The sequence below is a fragment of the Peromyscus leucopus genome, chromosome 8b (assembly GCF_004664715.2).
Source record: "Peromyscus leucopus breed LL Stock chromosome 8b, UCI_PerLeu_2.1, whole genome shotgun sequence".
Classification (NCBI taxonomy): Eukaryota; Metazoa; Chordata; class Mammalia; order Rodentia; family Cricetidae; genus Peromyscus; species Peromyscus leucopus.
In genome coordinates this window covers 6,709,782-6,725,686 of record NC_051086.1, presented here as the reverse complement: position 1 = coordinate 6,725,686, position 15,905 = coordinate 6,709,782, and positions in this window count along the sequence as shown.

The following is a 15,905-nucleotide window of genomic DNA, read 5'->3' as shown; positions in this document are numbered from 1 at the left end:
AATGTATTTTTGTATATGCATGTATATATTGAATTTCAGTCTTTTCCTCCCCCATTACTTCTCCCACCCCACCCTCTTCCTTCTTCTTCCCATCAATGCCCCACCCACTTTCATGCCTTTTGTGCCTGGGACTCACTGAGTTTATTTATAGTTCTTGCACGAGGATACACATCTCCCCCCACCCCACCCCCCGTCCCCTGTGTGTGGGACAGGGGATGGGAGGGGGGGAGATGTGTTTACTATGGCGTAGGCAACTCATTAGTAGTTGCACCACCAAACAAAATGACAGCCACCAATAACTGTCCCACAGGGAGGGACGGGGCCTCCTGAGTCCTCACCCTTTCGCGACGAGACGTTAATGAGCCCAATCTTGTGTAGGGAACCTCAGCTTTGCTGGGCTCATAAACACAATAGCCAGATCACTCCAGCAGATGTCTTTTTGCAGCACACCTCCCCAGCACCCCATTTTTCTGTTCTTCCCACCCCTTCCTCCCTGAGTCCTGGAGGCGGTATAAGATAATGGGTGTTGTCTCAGTCACTTTGGATCCAGGGTTGCTGGTCCTGTATCTGTTCTCTGGGCACCTTCCAGACTCTTCCCCTGCAGCGGGCTTCAGGACAGGGGCTTGCCTCAGCCTCTCTCTCGGCTGTGCAAGTTGATAGACATGTCTCTTGACCACACCTCCTGGTCCCCTCTGCTGTACCGTCTCCACCCCTCCACACAGAGGACCATTGACCGCCTGGCCAGGAGCTGAGGCAACATTCCCAGGGAACGTGGTGGCAGCTCTCGGGAGCTGGGAAGGCGTTTCCTAACAGACCAGCAATCCTCCCTTGGAACAGAAGAAATTCAGTCCCCATCAAGGACTTCCACTGTCCCTCTGTGACCAAAACAGCCCACACCCGCTCGCTGAACCCTCAGCCAGGCCCAAACATTAATTTTGTTACTGAAGAGTGGAACAAACCAAAGTGGTTTTTTTCCAGAAAAGAAAAAAAAAAATGGACCAACTTGACCCTGAGCTGAACCTGTATGGTTTCTAAAACCTACTGAAAGAAGCAAGAATCAGACACAACACATTCTGCAAATGAAACCAATGTTCACTCAGGGCTATGTCAAAATTTGAAGAAGGGGAAAAAAAAAGGGTGAGGAAGGTGTGGAGGACGATCATCCTCCAGGGGTGCTGGAGAGAACACTCTGGAAGCATCAAGATGGGTATTTTCTTTTTCATTGCAGTGCGGGGGAAGTGCTAGTTTACTTTAATTCTGTGGAAAGATGCATCGGAACTTCTCAAGGCACTCATTTCCTTCAAAGACAGATCTGTGGCTATCATGTACCTAATAGCATCAGGCAATAGGAGAGTTTGGTCTCTGGTTGCAGTCAGGACCCCAAGGATTACATGCCAGTCATGAAGGGCAAGGGTGGTTCTCACTCCCCTGACACAATCCACCTGAGTCTAGGCATGATGGGTTCACAGAGTCCAATCTACATACAAACAGCGGAGGCCAGACTGTGCTGGAGGGAGAGAAAGCTGGACCACCAGGCTCTATAATTCCCATTCTAGACCAGCTTCCCTGGCTCGCCTCAGGGACCCAGGGCAGGAGTGCCTGCTGAAGATAGCCATGACATGTGTGTGCTTGACCATGCCTCTCCTGGAGCTTGCAGGGAAGTGCAGTGCGGGTAACAGGCTGACGGCCTATGAAATGGGAGCATGAGCTGTGACTACCAACTCTTCACATATCCACAGTGTTCACAGCTGACAGACAACAGTCCCTCCAGGGCCAAAGACCAATTAATTACACTCATTCTAAAGGCTGAAGAATTACCCAAACTGTTAGCAGTTGCTACCCCTTGGGTGGGGAATGGAGAGCAGCAGCCGAGACAGCGTTGACATTCTTTTATATATGGGGTCTTCCATCAGGATTCTTCATAAGGAGAATATGTGCATTGTCTTCATAGAATTTAAAATTACATACGCACATACACTAATGGCTAGGCACAGGAGAAAGACGGGAACACTTACGGCTTGAGCTGCATAAGACTGAAAAACCTGTGTTTAATTTACAAAAGGCAACTTCAGAGCTGAAGAGATAGCTGGTATAGGCACTTGCTGCCAAGCCTGGTGGCCTGAGCTGGATCCCCAGGACTCAAAACCTGGAAGGACAGAACTGTCTGCTGCAAATTGTTCTCTAACCTCCACATGTATGTTAGAGTATGTCAGAGCATGTGCACACACATTCAATAAATAAATAAATGCAAACACCAAATAAATAATTTAATTTAAAATTTTAAAGAGAACTTCTTTAAATTGTACCAGGAGGGAAATCTATTGTGTAATATACACAATCGCTTGTAGTTACACGCCAAAAATCACTTGGGAAGAGCTGAGGACATAGCTCAGTGGGAGAGTATTGCTCAGCACACACAAGGTCCTAGGTTCAACCCCAGCAACATCCAAAATAATTGCTTAGGGAATTGCACTCAGACAGACGAGGAGCACAAGCTGTAACTCAGTAGCTTCTAATGCACAACACCCAAGTGGAAAGCAGCATAAACACAAACAACCACAGAGAAGCTCCCAAAACCAGGCGGCACCGAGCTTGTTTAAATTTTTATTAGTTTTTTTTTTTTATGAGGAAAAAGATGGGTAAACAGGCACATATACTCTTCATAAGAGGTAAAATGTTTTGGGGTGACAGCATGTTTGGAAAACCGTCATCCCTTTGCAGATACGAATAAATTTGGACATAGCAATTCCCTTTTAAGCCTTTGTCCCAAAGGAACTGGAGCTAAAGACACTCACGTTTAAATGCTTCAGTGTGCAATGTTTGCAAAGGGAAAAAGTTGGAAACAGCCTTGCTGTCTAAACAGTGTGGATGCTCGAACACCGAGGTGGCGCTTGGAGATGCTCCTGAGGGGACCACGGTGCAGACACCTCAAACCGACCCAACATGGGTCCATGTGCGCGTTTTATTTTTGTGCTTAATCTAAGCCAAGGAGCTGAGATGCCATCAGCATTTCATCTTGAAATTCCATTTCTTTCTTTTTCCCCTTTATGGCTCTCTTTTTCTTGTAATTAAAATATTTGAACTTTCAAATTGAAAAATATGCTCTGCTGAAACACACTCAAGAATCATTTTTAAGCCATCAGTCGGGAAACAAACAACTTTAAGTCAACGAGTTAAGAACCAGCCACATCTCAGCTAAGACAAAGTAGCATCGATGGTTCCAAGTGACCCTCTAATTAATCTTCTGTGCCTTCTCTGAGACCACAGCATCTGAGTTCATGCAGATGAGGTCACTGCATTGTGAAACTGTTGGACCAGAACAACAGTCTATAACCAGAACTTACTCATCCACGGAGGAGAAGAAAATTAACTCGCTCCCTTATTTTCCTAGGAGAAAACCGCGCACTTCAAAGTTCAAGGTGGATGAAGCCAGAGTTCTGGGGCCTGATGGTTCTGTTCCTTAGGACACTGCTTTGTAACCCTGTGGTGTCAGATTTCCAAAGGAAGGATGGGATGCTTTTGAAGGGCAGGTGCTGCTTGCAAGCTGTGTAGCACAGGTGTGTGATGCTAAGAGAAAGCGCAAATACAAGGCGGGGACCCGCAGCCCCTCAGTGTCTGATGTAGGGCTTTTAGAGCTACAGAACACATGAGGAGGTATGCACCCACACACTTTGCACATAGTGGGTGCACACAGCAGCTGGTTATTTAGTAAATGCTTACTGAACAATGTCAGTAAAATTCACTAGACCTCTTACACAAGTTCCTTCTTAACCATGCATCCTCACCCAGAAGTATTTCCCCACGGTGAGGCCAGTACAAAACATTCACCCACAAGGCTGAAGCTGATGGGACAGTAGATCTCAAGGATGGGCAAAATGAGGCCCATGAGAAAAACACAAACAGCAAACTAATGATTGTTCCAGTAACACCTCTTTTCCTGTCTGTCTCTACAGAGAGCCTCCCTAGACAGTCCACATCTCTAAAAAGAGTGAAGCATTGTAGGCAAATCACTAAATATTCATGCTAGAAAAAAAAAGTCTCTGCACATTCAAGTTCATTTACAAGTGAGGAAGGCCATGTTCACACCTGCCCTGGATGCACCTGCCACCACAGAGTTAGCAGCAGGTGTCCCCGTGATAGTAGCACTGTTTCCTCCAGGTTCACAGTCCATGATCTAAAACTGCAGAATACCAAACCCAAGTCACACCAGGCTTTTCCTATGCGAGTCTACCTATAATAAAGCTGAACAGACAGCTGGGTATAAAAAGAAATAAATGATAACTCACCATAGAAATTGGTGACTTTAGCAGGCAGGTTTTTTTTTTTCTTCTTAGTAAGTCGATCTTCCACATTTTCACTCAGAGAGAGTGGAGGCATGTTGTGAACTGCTGCATTACTGCTTTTGTGCCTTTGGGTCATTATGAGGTCAAATAAAAGTTACTCAAACAGAAGCACCATAACATCGAGGCAGTGAATCTGATAACCACATGACAGGTAGCATATACCATATAGATACTGTGGGCAAAGGAATGATTTACATCCTGGGCAGCAGAGCAGTGGCTCAAAATTTTGTCCTATCATTCAAAATGGTGTGTAATTCAAAACTTACAAATTTCTAGAATTTTTCATTTGTTGTTTCCAAACTGCCCTTAAGCCATAGATCGCTAAAACTTCAAAAAGCCAAACTGTGGCCGAAAGGGAATATTCTTGTGCCTTTCTAGGATCCATATAATAGACCCAAGAGGGACTCTGACCCAGCATGTGGTAAGATTTTTTTATTTCCAATGTATAATTTTTAACTTAATAATGAGATTTTTAAAGAAATGTATTCTTTGCTGGCTTTTAAACACCTGGATTTGTTCTTCTTACCATTTGCATATTTCCTACCAAATCACAAAGTACTCTGACGGCTGAGTGCACTGGCTCCCTTTGCAATGGAGCTGCTTATGGCCTTTCCTAAGCACAATCCTGAGGAAGGGCAGCTCTGCTTTCATTTAGTGACCTCTGAGCCAAAATCTACAAACCCACCAGTAATAATGTGCACAGAAAAGTAGGTTCGAGAGGACTTTGGGGAGGATCAGATACTAAGATACAAAAAAAAAAAAAAAAAAAAAAAAAAAAAAAATCAGATGCAAAGACACTAGCTAGAAAATGTTCGCAAAATGGCTGTGCTGGCGTCTGGGAGTTAGTCCTGGGAGTGATACAAAGACAGGCACAGCAGAAGGCTGTATGGCCAAAGCAAGGGGGAACGCTGAGAAGAAGACAGACTCCAGAGAGACGAAAGCTTCTCTGGGTCCCTCTTTTCCCAACCAGGATGCCAGTATTTAATGACTAGACAGGTTTGGGGAGCAACAATTGCAAAGCACAGACTGCTTAAAAAGAACTTTACTGTAAGAGCAGGATTTACTGCATAGATGTTCTTTGTCATTTATATACATGACGCTTGCCTCGTTGGGCTAGAAGCCTAGCTTATGCTACTTATACAGGGATTTATGTGACGTCCAAACGACTTTTGTATATTTTTGTAAGCACCCTCTCGCCTTTTTTCGCATATGATCCGCATGAACTGTGTGCTTGTTGCAGCCAAAGAAAAATGTGTGTCTGGCTTCAGAAGGCAAACATTCCCAGACATCATCCAGGCAGCTGGGGGGAAGTTTTGAAGAGAGGGTAGACTGTGAACCTGACTCCCTCGAACAACCTAAAGAGTCCCACCTGGAAAGCCTGTGCAAAACCGAAGATGGCTGCCGGCCAAGGCAAGTGAGCAGTGGGAGCCTGGGGATGATGCTCGCTTTCTTCAGCTCCATGCACTGTAGGGTCATGGTCTTTCCCTGGACATCTTCTATTCTGCACCCCAGAACAGAAGGCCAGAATGGATGGATGCTTAAGTAGGGATGCCAAGCCTGGATGAATGGAAGAGTGCAAGACCCAGGCCATAGCACATCCTCTCACTTTTCCCACTTCTCATCATGTGGTGGAGATAATAAACTTCCCCATCTACAAATCTACAATTGACGCCGCCCCCCCAGAGTGGCATGTTTATCTCTGGATATGCAAAGTCATTAGCAGAGGGGCTTCCCTGGATGCTCATTTTTAAAGCAATTATAAACTGGTCTTATGTATATGTCCCAGGAAAACCATAACCCATTCATGACACACGGCTCCAGATGGGTACTTGCCAAGGTGCCATCTTAGAAGAATCCCTTTCAAACATGAGTCTGAGTCATAAAGGGTCATGGAATGTCATTTTCAGCATATGGGTGGAACTGAAGGGCATTATGCTAAGTGAAAGAAGCCAGACCCATTCAGTCAAGTACTACATGATCTCACTCATACACGGCATCTAGAATAGATGAGCTCATAGAAGTTAAGAATAGCCTGGTGGTTACTGGAGGTTTGGGTAGTGCAAGAAGATAGTTCAGTGGGTACCAAGTCCCAGATAGACAGGAGAAATGAGGTCTGGTGTTGTACTGTGCGGCAGCGTGACTGCTGACAGCAATAACATGCTATACATTTCACAAAAGCTAGAAAAAGGGGTTTGAATGTTTTCACCACAAAAAAATGATGGATTTCGAGGCAAATGACATGCTTGCCCTGATGTGATTATACCATGTATACATAAAATCTCCCACAATCCATAAAGCTACAGTTTGATGTGTCAATTTTAGAAACTGTTCTCATGAGCCTGAGATGAGGGTGTGAGCTAGGATGAGAAATGTGTGTCTCCAACTCTGGACACATGTGCCTCTAATTTTTAGTTTCTAATCCCCCATCTAATAGGACCCTGAGATTCTGCAGTCCATTGGACTCTGGAAAGAGCAAGATGCATGAGCACACTGCACCCGCAAGGCTCCAAGGCATGCAGAGGCTGGTCTGTTGGTCTGGGTCCACTGTCCTTTGCTGGATACTTTCGTTCCCCCGGGACACTCCTCGTACGTTACTCCTCCATATATTTCCTCTGGGTGAAATTGTCATGAAGAAGAGGCATGTCCAAGGACAGAATGTTCGGGGGTCCTTCTACAGAACAAAAAGGGTTTCCTCATTGTTGTCACTGTATGAACCTTGTTGGTTTGTACACAGTAAAGCTGTGGTGGGAATCCCTTGACCTCATCACACAGGCTTCTCTGGCGTGGAAACCTGCCCCCACTTCCACTTCAAGAAGAACTACTCTCCTCCTAAGGCCGTGGTCTGTGCGGCCAACCAAAATAGCTTAATTTATAAAGGTTCTTGTCTGGAGACCTGAGCTCGATGCCCAGAACCCACATGGTGGAGAGAATCAGCTCCATTAAGTTGTCCTTTGACCTTCACGTGAGTCTTCTCACGAGTCAAATGTCCCTCTTTGCTTTGGCCACCGGTAAGCTCACAGCCAAATCTGTAGTCCAGCTTTGGAAACTTAACGTGTTTAATAAAAGTTCCAATATTGTGCAGGAGCCCCTCCCTGACTCCTCGTCCTACCTCTGCTCCCTTCTTTCTTTACGCAGGGGCCCCCTTCCTTTCCACACGTTCAGAATAAGGTACCTTGAGTGGCACAGGCACGGGCACATAAACATTTCCTAACCCTCCACAAAGACAGTGGAGACCAGAAAAGCATGAGGACCCTGGGCAAGGCTGGCTGCACGTAAGACCATCAGCAGCCCACCTGTGCCTGGAAGGAGCATTCCACAGGAGTATGCAGTTTTCATTTTATACTTCCCTCAGGTTATACTTCTCCTGAAATTATTTTTTAGTTATAAATCATCAGATAATAGTGTTTATCAGTCACTTGCCTATTACAATTATTTGAAAAATTATTGTGTGCTTTATAGCCTGAATGCACTAGGATCCTACCCACTCTCCTAATAAAGGCAGGTCCCTTGCTCAAAGAGCTCAGAGGTCAGCCTGGCCCTTCCTTCTCTCTCTCTCTCTCTCTCTCTCTCTCTCTCTCTCTCTCTCTCTCTCTCTCTCTCAGCTGTTGGTAACACCTGGCACCCCTGAACAGCAAGCTGCAGGCAAAAGCCAGGATCCCCCTAGCAGCCATTCCCACAGGAGCCTTGGCTGCAACCTTAACAATCGTCATCTCCGTGCTACCAAGAGTAGAAAGACAATGCAGACTCGGTGATGGATGAAAAACTAGTGCAGCCAGGTCTCTGCAACCTGTGCATCAAACCAACTGGAAACCAAAATATTTGGAACAAATGATAATTGCACTGAATGGGTGTGGCTCTCCCTTCATCGTTTTCCCTAAACACAGAGGGTAAGGACAACTTACAGAGCATTTCTATTTCATTGGGTATTGTCAGTCTACTGCTTAAAGCATGTGGGAAAGTCTGCAGGCTGTAGGTAAGTCTTGTGCATTTACATAAGGGACTCGGCAGTGCAGGGTTGGGATCCGCGGGCATCCTGAACCAACGCTTTGTGGATGTGTCCTTGCAGACACCATGCTGGATCTTCCTGTGAATAACCTCATTTAAGGAGTGAAGAGCTCTCCCCATTTTTCAACAACACAGTCAAGACTCAAAGGTAAGAAACCTGTTTCTTCCCTTACACCCTTCCATAAACAACAGGGAAGCTGGGGACAGTGGGAGACTAACAATTCAGGTCAGAACCAAAAGTCTGGGGAGCACAGTGCCTGAAGTTAACCCATGGGAACATTGACCAACATTGTCACTCGTGTTTGGCCTGGCCCAGATTGCACACACACACACTAAAGTCCCATGACATTCTTCCATGGGCGGATCACCTGGCCTCAGAGGGCAGGTCACTCTGACCTGTGGCTTTAATTGCTCGGAACCCCTGGGGATGACAATGTTACTGTCCACGGACCAGAAAGCCAGGTAGACAGCTTCCTTATGACGCTTAACTTCGGGCGCACTTAGCGGGCAGCGGAACTCTGTGCTTGATTGACTGGAAGGCTTTGTTTTGGTTTTTAAGTTGTACTTCCATAAATCCACAAAACTGTTAGAAAGTTCCTTTTTTTTTTTTTAATTCCTTAGCTCAATGAACTTTTATACCCAATGACTCATTCTAATGCAGGATTTCATGGAGAGGTCGCTGGGAATAGCTGTGACATGATACAGCCTGCCTTGGGCCAAGCTGATGGAAAGCTATCAGAAAGGAGGGGGCGTCCTCCACGTCACGTGGTTCTTTAAGCCACACCCACCTGGGCATCCAGATAAAAAGATGAACCAGTCCTGAGCGGCTTCTCGGCCGTTGGTTGCTTTCTGTTACTATCACAAAATGGCTGGGGTAGCCAGCTCCCAGCCGGGAAGGACTTATTTTGGCTCACAGTTTTAGCCCGCCGTTGGCTGGTGTCATTGCTTCTAGGTGATGAAGCAGCAGTCCCTCGTGAAGTCCACAGCTTGGCAGGCTGCTCACTTCAAGGCCGCTGAGAAGCACGGGACAAGACAGTGAGGGCTCAGGTCTCATAGCCCTTCTGAAGGCAAGTCTTCAGTGACCTAACTGGCCCCATTAGGTCTCACCCCTTAAATCTTCAGCCACACCCCAGGAGTACTATGGCCTGGGAAGATCGTAACTGTAACACCAAGCTCGGCATTCCCAGAACAACCCCAAGGCTAATGAGGGAGACAGATAGAAGGATTTTTTTTTTTAAGTAAACTGCAAACTGAGACTCCCTAATCCAAACCCAAAAATGCTCACAGACCCAAGACTTTGAGCACCAGCATGATGCCACAAGGGGCACATCAGTCAAAGCCAGGCCCCAAAGACCTCAGGTGGCACATCAGTCAAAGCCAGGCCCCAAAGTACTCCAAAAACAAAACCAAAGTTTGTTTAGACCTGGACCCCATTCCCCTGCAGGATCTCCTTATACATTTGTTACTACTCAAAAATCTTTTTTTAAAAAAAATTATTTATTTATTATTTATTTATTTATTTGTTTATTGAGACAGAGTTTCTCTGTGTAGCTTTGGAGCCTGTCCTGGAACTCACTCTGTAGACCAGGCTGGCCTCAAATTCACAGAAATCTGCCTGCCTCTGCCTCCCGAGTGCTGGGATTAATCAAAAATCTTTCTTAAATGCCCCAAATCTGAAACACGTCAAGAGCCAACTTTGTCTGGGTCCTGAAGAATGGTAGAGAGAGGCCCCTTAGAGACATTTGTAGTGGCATCCCTGCCCTTCCACAAATGTCTACTCCAGGCAGGCCAAGGCCAAGTCTTCACTCCGTCCTTCTCCTGTTGGGGACTCAGGATCTCACTGACCATCTCCCCCAGATTCCCGCTCTTTCTAGGATGAAAAGACTAGTTAGAGTGGACATCGTAATCATCAGCAAGAGCTAGTGTGGCCTGAAGAAGACGAACCGGCCTCTAGAATGTCACTCAGCCTCCAACGTGACTTAAACATTGGAGTGTTTTATATAAGAACTACCTTGAATGGTGTGGCAACCCTGGGCACACCCACCACCATGGTGACTCCGAGCTGAGAGTGAGTGGATGCCGCCCCCACCCTGTTAGATGTGTGCCCTTGCTATGTGACCTTGGTAGCTGTCATGCTGATGTTTAACCAGCTAGGGTTCCGGGTGCTGGCAGTGTAGGCTGGACTCGGGAAGCATGTCTTCCCTTGGTCTCACCTCCATTTGCTTTTGCGGTCCAGTGGAGGCTGACACACTGTCTGGCAAGGCTCCCCTGATTCTCTTCACATGGCCTGTCCAGCTGGCTAGCCCAGGCTTCTTCCCTAAGTGCTCTCCCACCAGCAGGAGGGGGAAAGCCCCAGAAGGCAAGGCTTCCTGGCCTCTGCTACATGATTTTTACTCTCCTGTTGGTTAAAGCCAGACGTAACACCGGCTCAGCTCCAGGGTTGAGGAAACTGGCTTCCCCTCTTAACTGAGGCTGCGCAGAGTCGAAGGAAGCAGAAACTGAGGGTCAGCCAACATTGCATTTTGAATTTGAGCTACTGGTTCTCTTAGAATGGTGTTTCTTCAGTGTCTGTCTATCTGCTGGAACCCTGTAAACCCTTAAGAGATGGGATGGAGCCTCAAACTCTCCTTGTCTGTCTCAGAGCTGAACTTGCTGCTCATGCATAGTAAAGTAGGGGTCAAGGACCAAATGAAGCTGAGCAGCAGGTGAAGGGTGTGCCCAAAGATGCCAACTGGAAATCAGGATGGCCAGGATCAAAGATCACGGTCAGCAGAGCTAACAGCGAGACACCAAAAACCACCTCAGTGATGCTGAGGCAATCCCAATTCTGAGAAGCACCATGGGTAAGAACATGAAATGATGCAATGTTAGAAAGCAGCTCCAGGAAGAACTCACATGGGGAGACTGAACCCAGGGAGAGAAGGGAAGGCGGGGGCCTGGGAAGGCTGCTCGGTAGGTAAAGGTTTTGCTGTGCAGATATGAGGACCCAAGTCCCCAGAGTTGACATAAAAATCCCAGGCTTGGAGATTGGGATGGCAGGGACAAGCAGATCTTTGGGGTTCACTGGCCAGCCAGCCTCACCTGGTTGATGAGTCCCAGGACAATGGAACTGTCTGTCTCAAAAAAAAATCACATGGATAACACATGAGAATGACACCCAGGGTTGACCTCTGACCTCCATGCATGTACACACATGCAGATACACATAGACAGAGAGAGAGGTCCCTCCCACACCCTCCGTTACACAAGCTGGCAAAGTTCTCACCACACTCCAGCAAAGGGGTCCGAGGCAGTGGGAGAGCCCAGCCCAGCAGGTCCAGGGCAGCAGTGACATCTGCTCTGAACACTGAAGGGCAGCTACAAGGTCCAGAGGACTGTGAAGTAGGATGTCCCAGCAATAAGACAGCCTCTGCCAGCGCAGGCTCCAACACTATGTCCAGGACACCCTCTGATGGCACCTGGGATGGCAGAGGGAGGCATAGCACACGGGGGCCAGGGCAAGTTCTACCAGAACTAACCTCAGCCTGTTAAGATGAAGTCCAGTATCTTACCCATCATTCTGAGAATCACCTGGCTTTTGTTGCTAAGGTACCAAGGGGTGTCTGAAATTGGGATCTTCAAAGATTACACCATAACTTCTCTGCTAAAATGCATACAGCAGTGAGTGTACCTTCTCTGAGGCACAATGTCTGACTTAGGGTGACTCAGTTGGCAACATTTGAACTTCCCACTGCCGTGTCAGTGACACACACTCAATAATAACCCTGCTTTGAATGTTGGACTTTGGCCTTTTCTTGGGCTAGTGATACACAGCATGACACTCTCTTCTGATGCTGGGCAGTAGCCACAAGCTGCAGTTCCCAGCCAGCTGTGCATCACACTGGCAGACAACCAAGACCCCACAAGTGAGCTGTGACACCCAGTCAAGATCTTCAAGAGGCTGCACATATCCATTGCATGTTCAACTTGGCATATTCTAACTTTCAGTGGGGTTACTGACATACAGTCCTGCCTTACGTCCTGGTGTATCTATCTTTTAGACAAAAACTGAAATGATCTAATCAATTTAAATGAAACTTCTAGGTTACAAGAACTATAAGGAATAATTTTTTAAGTGAAAGTACAGATTTGTTTTTTAATTTCATGAACAATCAAATCCTCAGAATGTGGGACTTTGTGTAACTTCATTGCCCTGGTCACTTACCATGAGGAGAATGGGCAGACTGTTGTATAATAAGAGAGGTTACAGGGGTAGATCAGGTAAATGCAATGGGAAAATGTGCCTGGATTCTAATCCCTGGGAAAACTTAAATCTCAGCCACAGAAGCATCTGGGGAAATGAGAGCAGAGACAGGAGCGCACACAGCTCAGTCAGGGTAATGCTGTGTGTGTAGGGCAACATTCTTAGTGTAGAAAGCATGCACCCAAGTGTTTATGCTTTCTTCCACTTACTAAAATACCATTTTTCTGTTCCAAGCTCACCCTTCTATGATTGGCCTTTAGTAGGCGCAGGTTCTGCATCTGTGGGTTCAACCAATGGCAGACTGACCAAGTGTCGACACTGAACAGCTATTTCCACGACATTTCACCAGCACTGGGACAAAGAGCTCATCCAAAGAAGGCTGCGAGCACAGGGAAGGAGGATGCTCTAGGCTCTAAATGAATACTACGCATACAAGGGAGTTGAGCATTTGCAGACTGCCGTCTGTGGGGAGTGCTGGCATCATGCCCCCGGGACAGCAAAAGAAAGCCATACTTAACTCTTCTGCACTGCCAAGCTGGGACCCCCGAGTCCTGCTGCCGATGTTATCAAGACGCTGCAGGGGAGTGCCAGGCTGGAGGGACAAACACTTGCTGCTGTTTCCGGCCACCTCCTGTCCATGTTCTATCCTCAGCAGTGACCTGCCCTCCCCGACAGCTGTAGCTCTTTCCTGGAGCAACAGCTGTATCCAGCTGCTGAGTCTCAGCCCCCAGCTCTGAGGCTATCCCACCTCATCCCTGGCTACAGGGACACACTTAGAGCTCCTCAGGGGCCTCTCCTCCAAGTGTCCAGTTTTGCTTACTCCAGCCTCTTGCCCTATTCTTCCAGGCCAGAGATGGTAGCCATTTCTTAATAATTGCTTCCTTCTTGATTATTTATAGGTCCCTTTGTCTCTGCCAGTTATCTGGGTCATAGCCTTATACCTACTTAACAAGTCACAACAGTAGTTCACACACACAGTATGTAGTTTCAGTTAGACGAGGTTTAAAAAAAAGTCAGAAATACTAATATTTGTCTCACTCAAGAGATACCGCCAAGTCACACTATTAAAGTATATTATAAAATTTGTTCTATTTTATTATCAGTCACTGCTATTAATCTCTTACCGGGCCTAATTTGTGACTTTAACTTTATCATAGGCATGTATGTACAGAAAGAAAAACAGTCCTTGCAGAGCCCTTCCATCTGCAGTTTCCGGTACTGACTAGGGACCTTAGAGTGTACCCCTCACAGATAAGAGGGCACCTTGGCATAGTGAATTCTCACCGCCTAAATAACATGAAGTTTCTGCCTTCAAAACTGGTAGAACATGCATGGTAGTTGGAACATGTTTTTAAAAGGTTTAGCCAAAAGAAAAACTATAGATATGTAGGTGTCCATGCAGAGATATATAACACACATGCACATACGTGTATACCTACACAAAGGATATAGGATAAGTGTTGGCTTAGATGTGATGGGTAAGTCAGTGCTGGATTACTGGGATGTGCTTTCAATTTTTCTGTGAATTAAAATGTTCTCATGCTGAAATGTTGAAAAGGTAGAAAGTAAGAAAGAAACATCCATCTCACTGCTTGGGATGGTATTAGTGGCAAAACTGAGATCCCAGTTCATCATTTTTCTAAGTATATAAACTACCTAAAAGTCCCCTCACCCGGCAGAAGGTTCAGATGGATGTGAGAGGCAAGGAGTATCTCTGTGGGCAGCTGGCCTAAAGTCCACCACTAGAGTCCCTGACGTGGCCAGAATCTAGCCTGGAGATCCTGAAGCTACAAGAAGCGGTCCTCAAATCCTCCCTTTGTCTAAGAGAAGATCATCCCATCGTGCCCCCCCCCCAAACCCCAGTTTTGACTGTCTGAGCAATTCCAAGTTTCTGATCTCAATCCCTTAGGCTCTTTGCTTCCTCTCATAGAGGCCCCTTGACTGTGAACAGAAGCCTGCCCTGCATCCCAGTGGGTCGACCTGCATGCCTCTTACAGGACACTGCCAGGACCCATGCACCTTCCTGCCCTGACCTGATTGCTGTCTGTATTCCCGGCATGCTGCTGACTGTGGTGCCACATTTGATCCTAACATCAATACCTGTGTTGTGCTGGGTTTCCATCTGGGACCATTTTGCTATCTGTGTTCTTTCCTGTGCAGGCTACACTCTCACTGGATAGAGTTTTGGTGAGCTGAGTAGGTATGGCTTCTTTAAGAAAAATATCTCGGCCAAACATGGTGGTATAGGCGTATCCTGTACTTGGGAGGCTGTGGCAAGGGGAACCAGGCTGGAGGCTCAAATAACAGTGAAGATGGGCATGGTGGCATGTTCTTTAATCCCACCACCTGGGAGGTGGAAGTAGGTGGATCTCTGTGAGTTCAAGGCCAGCCTGGTCTATATAACAGACCCTGTCTCAATAAAATACTTATTTCAGCCCCTGATAAAATCTGACTTGAGAAGAACTGTGACTGTGAACTCTGGTCTGACCTCCAGGAGAAGCCAGGGAGTCGTCCTCCCATTTCTGAAGGCCTCTTTCAAAGGCTGCATAGGGAAGACCGTGAAAGAGTATCCTCGAGACGGAGCAACAGGTCCACCCGGGACGGGGACATGAAGGGGACAGCTACTGTCTGTAATTGGCTCCCTTCCTTCACATATGAGTCACACTCCTCATCTTACCTGCCTTCCAACCCTCTGAGGGCGAACTCTGCAGCTCCGTGCTTTGCAGAGCTGCCTCCACCCCAGTCAAGACAAGTGCCCCTTTTTGCACTCCTCACGTTGTGAAAAAACAAAATGCCTGGGGGGGGGCATAAGAAGATGGCTCTCCTACATTAGTATTTGAGCAGTTGGAGCCACCTCACACAACTAGACAGCAATAGCAAGTAAAATTTTGAGTACGTACCTCATGACCAAGAAATTCCACTTCTAGTCAGCTACAGGCGCCCAAGGAGTGTGTACCAGAGCAGTCCCTGAGACATTCTTGGGGTAGGAATAAGTTGGAAGCAATGGCAACATCCTTCAGTATGGCCTTAGCTATACAATCATTCTACCAAACACCCAGAAGAGTAGCAGTTTAAAAGGATTAGTAGATAAATCCAGAGACCAAGTTGCAATGTGCACGCTAGCAGGCAGATCCTGGTCTCCAACACTGTTCGCTACTAAAGAAAGCCAGGGCTCCTTAGAGGAATGGCTGACTTCAGGGCTGCGAGAGGGAAGTACAAGATAAGCCTGGAACATTTTGTAATGCCAGAAGTGAAGAAAGACTCGAAACCTATGGCAATGTCACAGGGACAAGGGAAGGGACTCCCATTGGCCA